The sequence below is a fragment of the Schistocerca serialis genome, chromosome 7, assembly GCF_023864345.2.
Source record: "Schistocerca serialis cubense isolate TAMUIC-IGC-003099 chromosome 7, iqSchSeri2.2, whole genome shotgun sequence".
NCBI classification, from domain to species: Eukaryota; Metazoa; Arthropoda; class Insecta; order Orthoptera; family Acrididae; genus Schistocerca; species Schistocerca serialis.
In genome coordinates this window covers 367982165-367994671 of record NC_064644.1, presented here as the reverse complement: position 1 = coordinate 367994671, position 12507 = coordinate 367982165, and positions in this window count along the sequence as shown.

Genomic DNA, 12507 nt, shown 5'->3' with positions numbered 1-12507 from the left:
GTAAGTTTTGAGCTCCATCTTGAATGTTGAGTGGTTCTGGATAAGACGCAGATCACAGGGGAGCGCGTTCCATAGTCGTAAGGCTGATATGGAAAATGACACGGAGAAAGATTTTGTGTTATGTAAAGGTACAGCCAAGATGCTAGACGTATCCGATTTGGTATTGCGGTGGTGGAATGATGATAGGTGTTTAATGTGAGAAGATAGGTATTGGGGGCACCAGTGGCTAAGAAATCGATGAAGTAAGCACATCGTGTGGAGATCGCATGCCTTATGTGGGCGTATCCAACCAAGCTGGGAGTATGAAGGACTGATATGATCATACAGCCGAATATTGCACACGTATCTAACGCAAGCATTCATCACTAGCTCGACCCATCTCGAATTTTTACTATTTGTGCCGTGTTGAACTACATCACAGTAGTAAAGATTAGGCTAGACTAGTGTTTGGACTAATTTTTGTTCAACATGGGTTGGAAATATTTTTCTAAATTTTTGAATTCAATGTAGGGAGGAGAGCGATTTCCGGCAAGCTGTGACTATTTCTTCTTCCCAGTTTAGGTGTTCATCCAAGATTATTCCAAGGTCTTTTACTGTTTTTTGGTATGGTAGTTGGGTACCATTGAGGAGTATTTGAGGGACTGTTTCGCGAAAGTACGGGCTGATTAATTTTGGATGAGATATAATTATGACCTGGGATTTCTTGGGGTTTAGTTTCAGACCTAGGTTCTGTGCCCATCGAGAAACAGAGCAAAGATCTGCGTTCATACTCGCTACTGCGTCAGCAATGTTCTTGGGGCTTGCACTTATGTACAGTTGGATGTCGTCGGCATATAGACGGTAGTTGCAGGAGTGAATCACTGAAGAAATATCAATGTACAGTGAGAAGAGTAATGGACCAAGGACGGAGCCTTGGGGAACTCCAGAGCGCACGTTTATCCATGATGACTTTTCCGACCCACAAATGACATGTTGACTTCTGTTTTCGAGGTAGCTGTCGAACCAGTGTATTGCGCTGTTTGAGAAATTCAGCTGTTTCATTTTAATTAGTAATATATCAAAGTCAACTGTGTCAAAAGCCTTGCTAAAGTCAAGCAGTTTTAGGATGGTAGCTTCACGTCTGTCCATAGCATGTTTAATGTCATCAGTTACTTTGATTAATGCAGTTGCTGCACTATGGTGCTTTCGAAAGCCTGACTGATATTTGTCATGGATGTTATGAGTTTAGAGGTAATCCGTCAGCTGTTCATGAACGATGTATGCTAGGGCTTTAGACATTGCAGGTAGTATGCTAATCGGCCTGTAGTCACCTGGCGACTTAGGGTTGTCAGTCTTAAACTTTGCTTCCACTCAGTAGGATATGTACTACTGACAAGATACGGGTTGAAGATGTCTGTGATAACTGGTATAATAGTGTCTAGGACGTTCTTAATCATGCCAATGCTCACTCCATCATTTCCTAGTGCCTCGGAAGAGATTCTCATAATTGCCTTGTGTACTGTGCCGGTACTGACACGTTTAGGAAAAAGTTGTCTCTCGAGAGATTGATATCTTGGGGCTGGTAATTTGTCGCTGCGTGGCAGTTTGCAGCTGTTGAGAAGAAATCGTTTAATTCTTCTGCAGACGCTTGATAAACAGCGTCAGATCTTCGCTTCCCTATACCGAAACTGCGCAGCTTTTTCCACAGTGAAGTAGGTTTTGATATGCCGCATACGACAGAGCGAGGATGTCTGATTTTGGCATTCCTCACGCTTTGCTTGGTTCTTTCTCGGAGTTTCCTATCAGCTTCGTACGCCTCGGGAGTTGGGTTACGCTTGAAGGCCCTATGTGCAGCATCACGTTTATTCACTAACTGGCGTAATGCAGTGGTGAGCCACGGAGCGGGAGCTCTCTTTACCTGACAGTGCGTTGAGGAGCATGTTTATCATACAGTTCAATAATTTTGCGACATAATTCCCGAATTTTTCCGTCTAATGTTTGTTCATTACTTATATCATGCCAAGGGATGTCTGAGCAATCCTTTTGAAGAGCGTCATGGTTAACATTTTTTAAGTTTCTGTAGGTTACCAGGTGAAATTTTTCTTTGGTAGTATGCATTGAGTAATTTAAGAATATCACGTCATGAGCAGAGAGTCCCGGAGCGGATGTCTGATTGGCGCGAATTATTTTATCTGGTCGCTTTGTTGCTATTATATCTATGAGTGTGTGGCTGTGTGGCGTGTGATGAGTTGGGTCCAGCGGTGTTAAACTCATATCATTGGAGTGGAACAGTCTCCTTAGTTTTTCTGCAGAGGGAGATTTTAACTGTAAGTCGATGTTCGTGTCGCCCATAATGATTATGTGTTCATACTGTGTCACGAGCGAGAATAGGGCAGACTGAAAGGGGGACATGGCACCGACGTTTGGAGGTTTATAGATTACTTCAATTAGCAGTTTGTGATTTGATGTATTTATTTCGAAAAACAAGAACTCTGCTTCTCCTTCGCCCTTTGCATCCGATGTGCATAGTATAGTAGGTTTCAGATCAGACCGAACGTAGGCACCCACACCACCCCCGCGTCGTGTTTCACGATCTTCCCTTAGGAGAGAGTAACCAGTGATTCGGATAGCGTTGGAAGAAATGTTTGGTTTCAACCAAGTTTCAGAGACGAGGATAATATGGAACAGCGATTTGCAGAACAGGTCACCGAACTCGTCGAAGTGAGCCGTTAGCGACTGCGCGTTCGCGTGGGCCACAAAGAGCCCGCCGCCGGAACCCGTCCGTCCCACTGTGGCTGCCTGTAGGACCGAGCGCGCTCCGTTTACCTGCTGGCCGGAAGAGGGACATAAGCTGGATTTCGCGGGGGAAGACATATTTACAGGTGTGCCCAAGGTCGTGGCTGACTCAAGCGTCTGTGGGCTAAGGGTGAAAAACAAGCTGGAAGTATCGGAGAAGGGAGCGAAAATAAAGATAGAAAGTGGCAGTAGTGGTTACGAAAAAGATAATAGTAGTAGTAGTGGTAGTGACGAGAATGAAAATAACAGATATAGAAAGGCGGTTTGAAGGAGATTTCTGTTAATGGAGGATGTTAATTCCCGTTTGACTGACAATATGAATATACATGAGCACTTATGATACACAAATAAAGAAGCAATATTTATGTGAAGCAATTAACTGATTTTAAGTAGAGTACTTATGGTACTTATAGAAATAACGGAGCAATATTTAAGCTAAAAAATGAAAAGAGAGAATAAAAATTAACTTATATTAGACAGAGTACAATATGAGACTTTGTGTCTCGCGAGATTTCGCTCAGTCTTTCAGTTCGAACATGTTCGTCACCGTTTTCCTCCCTCCTTACGTCTTGACTACGATCTTGCCATCCTGGGTCCATACATTTTGAAGGCCGAACTGTGTGATCGCAGCGTTCAAAACTTTTAGTCTTTCGCGCGTCAGATCTTCCCTCAGGGTAACGCCACTCTTGGCGAGTTTTCTTTTCTGAGCAAACACTTCAGCTCTTTTCCGGTATGACACAAATTTAATTATTATGGGCCTGGGTTTCATGGCACCTGCTATCTTGCGCCCAACACGGTGGCTTCTGTCAGTATTGGTCATGTCGATCTTCACGACAAGTTTCTCACGCACGAGGCTAATGGCCGGGTCGTCGGTGTTTTCACGATCGTTTTCAGCTACCCCGAACAAGCGCAAGCTGTTCTTTCGCTGATACTGTTCAATTTCATCGGTGGCCGCAGACAATTTAGCTTCTAGGTCGGCGGCTTTTTTCTCTTGTGCAGCCAGAGACTTTCTAACGCGCCCGACAGACTCTTGCAGTTTGTCCATGACCGCGGCCGTCACAGAGTCCGTGATGGATTGCACAATGACGTCTAGCGTGTCTTTACTGTGCAGCGCCGCACTCCCCGATGTCGAGCAGCGAGGCCTCACCTGCCGCCGGAGACCGGGCGCGCGCGCTGCCTGCGCCCCTGTAGCCTCGCCTGCTGCTGTTTACTCGTGCTCTTCCCATTTTTCACTCACTTATCACTTATCACTTGTGGTAATCAACGGAGAACAATACACCACGGCAAGTAACACTTGTTTAGTTGGATGCGCATGTTGTGGACTGCCGCACTTCTCTGTAACACCTTCAATGAGAGAAAAACTCGCTAGCCGAAGAAACGCGCGTCACTCAGTGGCCGCCATCTTACTCCCTCTGCACACCTATCGAAACAACGTTAGCAATTGCATTACGCAAAATTGTTTTCAACCGAGACTTCAAGTTTGTCCATGGATTGGGTTAAAAAGCATGCACTGAGATTGGAGCTACAAGGTTAACTTTTTGCGGTAATATATGAGTTGGTTTTGTAAATAACAAACTACATATTAATCACAAAGGCTGAGGTTTCGATCACACACCACCTGTATGCCAAATTTTTCAGACACCCTGTATTCAGTACCAAAATACAGGGTGACGAAAAGCACATTAACATTTGAAAATGCACAAATTCACGGTCTAAGTGACATGCACTTAAGTGGTGTTTATGAAATGAGTGGAGCCCTGAGCTATATCCTGATGACCGACCGCGGTGGCCGAGCGGTTCTAGGCGCGATTCAGTCCGGAACCGCGCGACTGCTACGGTCGCAGGTTCGAATCCTGCCTCGGGCATGGATGTGTGTGATGTCCATAGGTTAGTTAGGTTTAAGTAGTTCTAAGTTCTAGGGGACTGATGACCTCAGATGTTCAGTCCCATAGTGCTCAGAGCCATTTGAACCATTTTATATCCAGATGGTTAAAAGAGCCACACGCAAATGGAAATGCTATCTAACATTAAAATCAAACTAAAAGATAGGGTCGCCACCAACTCTAGCTACACGGCAAATAAGACGTTCGATTGAGTTGGAAAATTGATTAATTTAATCATCAGAGAAAACTCATAAAAGAACATTCATTGTAATGTCACTAAAAAATAAAATGGGATGCAATTATTAATATGATCCAGGAATTGTCCACATGAATCAAATATTAAAATAAAATAAAAAAGTGTGAACAATATGAATAAGAGCAGCTTGCATCAAAATTGATGAAAGCGAGATCTATTACAAAGCATTTGCTTTAAATAAAAAGGGAACGCTAATTATTGGACCTGTATGCATGGAAACGCCATGGATGGGCTAAAAAGGGAACTACAAGGTGAATGGCGTAGGTAAGGGAGACGTAACATCGGTACACTGGATAAGACTTGAAATAAATTGCTTGTGAAATGCTATACAATTCACAACAGAATCTCTTAATTTAGAATCGCGGTCGTAATTAGAGGGGGACGGGAAAGGTTTCATACTCGCATTCAGACCCACATTTACTCAACAACAGCAAGTACGGGCCCGACACCAGCATGCAACGAAGCTAGGAGGTTTGTTCGGCTGTGTTGAGAAATAATTAAATAAAAGAGTAAATCTGAATATCACCGTTGCATTTAAAGTTGAACCTCGACTTGGAGAAATCACCTCAACGATGGCGTCGCATACAAGCTTACGTGCTTAACATGTAATCATAAATCACAAATAAAATTGAATAATCCGGACAGGATGTATTTAATATTCCAAAATCAGAGCGATAAGTAAACTCTAGGACAGAGACAGAGGGCCACGGGAAAGTTAGGCTCAGAGTTAACTTGTGTGGCCACGTGGTTCCCGGAGACACAATTTATACGTATTGTGGCCAAATTTAAGCAACATTAAACCACGCAGCCGTGAACAATTAACATTTTATAGCGGACACATTTGAATAGACAAAGGGCAATGGCAGAGGGCCAACAAACTCTAATATTAACCCTCGTGGATGGTTTCCAACGGACATATAGTAATGAAACAAAGAAAATTCACAAAGAGACAAAAATTATGAAGATTAGGAAGAGATTAGAATGTATACACACGCAGTCACAGGCACACAAACATTCACACTGAACCGAGGGCGCACTTTCTACGTGAGATCGCTTCAACATATGCAACACCTTCGTGCTACGTTCTTCTTAGGGACCAAAGCCTGCATTACGAATCAAACTGAAAGTCTGCAAAAGCCTTGCATTCCTTGCTGCGACCCAGCAAAACAATCTTTACAAGAGACCAAAAGCTGCACAAAGTGTAAGTTCAGTGAGTCTGAGTTACAAAAAGTTCCCCTTTCGCTACGAGACAAAGCTCCACACGGTTAAATCAACTCACTTTTCTTCGAAGAGGCCTCGGCTGCTGACTCTCGGAGAGCTGTAAGCAGACTGCCCATCTCACACTAAAACTTCACCCACACAACACCGTGGCCAGGAAACCCCGAAATGGGGCTTCCGCCACCAACCTAACACCGATAACTTTCACACAAACGGAACAAACCTCTTTACTTACCTGAAAACTACAGGGTTTGGCCTTTCTGTAAGACTACCGCTGATTCTCTGCAGCAAACTAAACTACCATACAGCAAAATCAAACACACCCACGTTCATTCACCCACGAATGACCGAGAGTTCTGGAATTGGAGAACAAGGGAAAAACATTTTTATGGAATCATAGTTGTGAGTTGTGTTACGTATAAAAAAATGGAAGAATTATAATGACTTTATAGACGCATTTGCAAATCTGAAAAGAACCAACGTAACAGCCATATGATGCTTGCAAATAGAAGAAAGACATAGGATACAGCTAGACTGAATCATAGCATTTCTCTAGTACGAAATTTAGCAACGAAAACACCCGAATTGTTCTGTAGGATGCAAAAAGGGCAGTGGGTAGCAAATAAAATAATAATGAAAGGGGACTATAGGACCCTTTCAATGGAACTGTATTGACAGGGGGTTAAAACTTACACACGTGGCTGAAATGACATGGGATTTTATTGAAGCCAAAAACTACTGCAAAAACTGCCCAACATATGGCGCTGAACAGCAACACGTCACTGACGCCGTATAAGAATTGTGTATAAAACTACTTAGTTGCGCTGACCGTGAGATAGGGAGTCATATGCGCCAGCAATCGCGGCACCCAGATTTTGCCAGAAGAGCCACTGTTAATGAAGCCTTGGGATCATAATGGAGAATCTGCTACTGAAGCTTTAAGATCGTATCACCATAAGAATTGTACTCGAAAGGGTACCGGTCGTTTGACAAATGCCACTGAAAGGAAAATGATCGCGAAGATCAGACTCACATCATACCTAGCCTGGCTGATAAATACCTGCTGGGAAGTACGACTTCTGTGCAGGATGGCACTCCACCCCGTATGAAAGATCTCCTGCGCATATCATTTGGGGAGAACCACGTGTTGAGCCGTCACTTTCATCATGTTTGGCCTACCATGTCTTCAGACCTCAATCCTTATGGTTAGTGGTCGTGGGGTTACCTGAAGCCGAAAGTCTCCCGAGACTTCTGAGCTCATTAGGGATGCTAAAGGACAACATATGTCGGCAGTTTTTCACATAGCTAGTGATATCTTGCACAGTGATTTTAAAATCACCATCTCTCTTTAAATGAATTGCAGTTACGTAAAATAACACAGAAATAAAAATTTCGCTTTCTGTAAATTCTGATGTGAAATAATTTGCAACGATGGCAACGTTATAAAAGTGGGTCCTCGTTTCAAAATTTAGTTTTCTTGATTGTGTTGTTAATGTCTTACATAAATTATTAAACAAGTTTCAGTAGCAACTTTAAAACAGCTGCGGCCAACAATTAGCTTGGAAAGCTGTCCTTTCGGTAATCTATAAACTGACCGTGAAATTTAATTTTTGGGAAATATTATGTAATTTGCAACTGGGCCTCGTACTGTGAACCTGATTGCACGTACTTATATCATTGGTCTTTGTCCATTTAGAGATTACATTTACGGTTACAACTCTGATATCTCGGATGGAGTTTCTATATCTCTAAAAGTTTTTATCTTCTCGTTTCCAATCTTTACAGTGTCTGTTTCCACAAATTTATATTAATAAAATACAGACGAAAAGTTTGTGAAGTTCAGCTGTGACTCTAAAAGAAACCCCCTTTCATATAGAGGTCAAACTGTATCTAATATTTGAGATTAACATTCAACTACTGTTGCCTTTACTTGTCACTAACAACTTTCACGTGTTAAGGGTCTGAATTTTTGATTACATTTCACTTTTTCATCGATATTACATATCGTTGATTCAGTTAACTAAGGGCGGATCCTTGTAATTTCAACACGCATTTCGTTATTTGCATTTCCATTCTTGGCGTTTGCCTTTTGTGGATTACTGAGACTTGTCTTCAGACTTCGTCTCGATTAAAAATTGTTCGTCCACCTGCTGAGGCGCTGTTCCACAGAAAACGAGGCGAAAACCAGGGATGGACGTATAGTCCTCAGCGTCTTTCTGATATTCATAAATGAATTCGACATTGACGTATCAATGTAAAATATTGTATGTAAACATGACAATAGGGAACATTACAAAAAATAAAGCATAGTATCACATTACATTGTCACGAAATTTCTCATGATCTGATTAGCAATCTTAGTTACATAGAAATCTGTTCAATTCACTGAGAGATTTTTGCTCAAAGTTTTTATATTTCATTAAATATTTTTTGTACATTTTATCTGCTTGTAGATATTGTTTATTTTAGGATTGATTAGATTTTGGCTTAATCCTCTTCACATAACGAAACAATTTTAAAAATATAACGCGTAGAATGATTTTTACTTGAAAATCTGCTGCGTCGTCGTGATGGAGTGAAAGAAGAACAGCTCGTGAGGTAGGTTGTACGTCGACGCCATTAGCCTCGGAACCGAATAGAACACAGGACGACAGGCCAGGAAGTCGTAGGTAGCTAGAAGGATAAAAGAAGGGAGGCTGTGTCCAACTACACGCCTGGCATCTCAAGGGTTAGGTACATGGAATACAGTCTTTTGGTATTAGTACACTTAGAGAGAGTTACGATATGTCGCCTGAGAAGACGTTTATTGGTACACATATATTTTCATAACGATGCACTACTTTGTCTTCTTGTTCGTGGTGACATTTCTGGCGTGATACTTTGATATATTTATCTGCGTTATCATTTTAGGTTCCATTTTCAGTTCAGATACTGTTTTCCACTTTTAAACGGATATTTATACTCCGCCACAATCATTGTTTCCTACTTTTGACATGGTTCATAGTTAACATATCTTTACATTAAGCTACCACCATTCACGCATAATTTATGCCCGTAGTAGAGCACACATATGTCAATTCACTTGCAGTTATTTTGAGTACAGCACTATCACGTAACCGATATTCCACAGCAACAAACCAGAGTCTCATGCGGAGCCTTGTAGTCATGCAAAGCTTTGGCATGCTGAAACGACAGTTTGTGGTGCACAGTCTCTTCAATCGCATCGTAGCATTTTGAGTCCGGCAAAGTATCTACTTGTGTTTCAGGTAGCAGTTTCTACACATGACACTGCTCTTGCTCAAGCGAGTCTACACATCGATTAAGGTAAGTGTAAATTTTATTATGCATTTTTCAACATTAGCTTGGTTCTCCTTCGCAACACACTACTACAGTCGCACTATTTCTTGTTATTTTTCTCTCACGTTTGATGTAATACGGCTTTCTAGGAGAGTCTGTAGTAATACTGACTTTGGCATTCGATTTTACTGTTAACTCTGGACTATATAAAGTCATTTGGTTAGCTTGGTTAGATCACTGTGATTTTGAAACTATTCGCTTTGTATGAAGTCCAGGATAGCTTTCATTTCGATGTGTGTGTAGTCCTTTAACTCAAACATTTTGTCGAGCAACTTGATTTACATATCATATGCAGACTTTAGTACAGATCTAAATTATTAACAATAATTCTTGGGTGTAAGATTTACAAACTGCGATGTGGGAAGTGTATGAACTCGTAACTTTGTACAACGTGGCTGTGCTTTACATATATGTATTCTGTGAATATTTGGCACCCAGATTAATTCATTATCTTAAAGGAACCTCTGTTCAAGAGCTTTTTTTTTCAAATCTTTGTAACTTGAAAAGAAAGAGAAACGCGAAAACTAACTCGTTACAGAACAAAAGTAATGTCGAAAGGTATCAGACAGCGTCAAAAATTAAATGCACGCAATTTAACCTCAAAATTATTAATGTTTATGACCTGAGCCCTTCCCTTTGAACTAAGGCATCTGCACAGTCTTCCTTCATTTAATGTTACTGAAAAGAATTGCTGTATACTTTCTGTGAACTTAAGTATATATTGTGACAACATAAGCAGAACGTAACTACACTGACACTTCTATATTAATTTTAGTTATTTGAATTCTTTAGCTCGTGTTATGTGTTAATTACGTACAATTATGTACAAAAAAACTTATATATTACAAGGCCCACACATAAAAAATTACAAACTTAGATCATACCAAAGCCAGGCAGAATGACTACAAAATACTGAATATTCTTCAAACTTAGACTGCCATGACATTTATCAACTTCTGTGTTCTGTAACACTATTTAGATTGTCTCTGAGGAAGGTTTCCTGCTGTTTCACAGACGTTTTGCATAACAAAGTTCTTTATATAGCATCACTAGCTTTTTCTTTCACCAACATGTTATTTTATTTTTAACCTATTACTTTGTCTTCATCTTTCCCTCGCAGCATCATTAAAATGTGAAAACATGCTGTACTGTACAAAAGGCGTTACAACTATATATGTATATAAGGTGAACACAACATATGTACTACAACTATTCTACTATATACAACAAGCAAGATCATGAAAGTTTAATGACCATTGTACATATTGTAACCTCCCCACAAAATATAAAAATGAAAATGAACCAAGTGTAACCTCCCCACAGAAATAATAATTAAATGAATTTTAAATATTGTAACCTATGAACAAAATTGGTTCCCATTTATAATCTCTGTGCAGAAATGCATTCACATTTAATGTACCCATAAAATTTTTTTCTCATTGAATGTAAGCTCGAAACAGAAAAATCCCTAAACACCAAAATAAGAAAAAGAAAATTCAGTAACCTGGCAAATTTTATGACAACAGCAGCGCTGCGCCTCGGCCCTGTATTCTGAATGAAAAAGGCAAAAATTTTTACTCCAATAAAAACTGCGAATATATCTGCTCTTACATAAAAAAAATTTTCGGCACAGCTTCGTGCAATGCTGGCCTATGCTTTGTGATTCGTGAAAGGAATAATTATGCATTGGATAAAATCTTTAAATTGAAATTTATGCTTTTTAAAAAAAAATTACTTTATATTATAAAAATTATTATTGGGGAATTTTTTAAATGAAATTGGATGACAGTTAACATACATTACTAGATATGCGCAAGGCTTCTTCTTTACCTTCTACAATAATACTCATCCTCCAGAGTCCCGACCAGAGCAGACTGCAGACAAGCGCAGACACGCGCCGACTACTGCCGACTACTGCCGACTCACGCAGGCTACTCAAGACTACTGCCGACTACTGAAGACTAATGCCGACTAGCGACAAGCAACAACTAACTACATACTGCTCTCTGGTCAGAGACTCTCCTAAGTCTTGCCTGTTGCAGGCAGCGCATATAGCGCATACCTCTTAGATAACCCTCCACTGGGGGGGCCAAAATTTGGCAGCGATGGTTAGTCAATTGGACTTGCCATGAGCAACAAATTTTTCTTACTTAACTAAGTTTACAATCACAGAATATATACATATATTTAAGTGCAGAACATGAAATAAAATATAGTGCACATGCACTGAGTACAGAACATATCAAGTAATAACAAAATGTATACGCAATGAGTATAAAACATATTAACAAATGGCAAAAGTGCACACGCACTGTAACATATCAGGAAATCACAAAATGTATATGCAATGAATACAAATCATATTAACTAATGACATAAAGTGCACACGCACTGTAGTTTAGAATATATCAGCAAACCACAAAATGTATACGCAATGAATACAAATCATATTAACTAATGATATAAAGTGCACACGCACTGTAGTACAGAACATATCAGGAAATCACAAAATGTATACGCAATGAGTACAAATCATGTTAACAAATGACATAAGTGCACACACACTGTATTACAGAACATATCAGGAAATCACAAAATGTATATGCAATGAATACAAATCATGTTAACAAATGACATGAAATGCACATGCACTGTAGGTTTTTTTTTACAATTTTACAAGAACTAGGATAGGAAAGGGAAGGATTGCATCATGGTTGTAGCACATTAGGTTGCACGCAGCTGCATTGAAAGTCCATATCTTTCTACAGAAGCACAACACCAAGTGAGACAATCTGAAGTTCTTTTCCCTGAAGTATTAATCAGTGTAGCAAAGACACTGAAATGTGGTATTAATATTCCATGTTATCATTTTGGTAGTACATTAGGGACACCAAACAGTGGGACCATAACAGCATCTCCATCGCTCAAGGTGGTGGACAGCATGTTGTGTCAACACCACGTTCTTGTAAGGTACACCAAAGTATAATTAGTGCAAAAACCAAATATAGTGCTCCATGA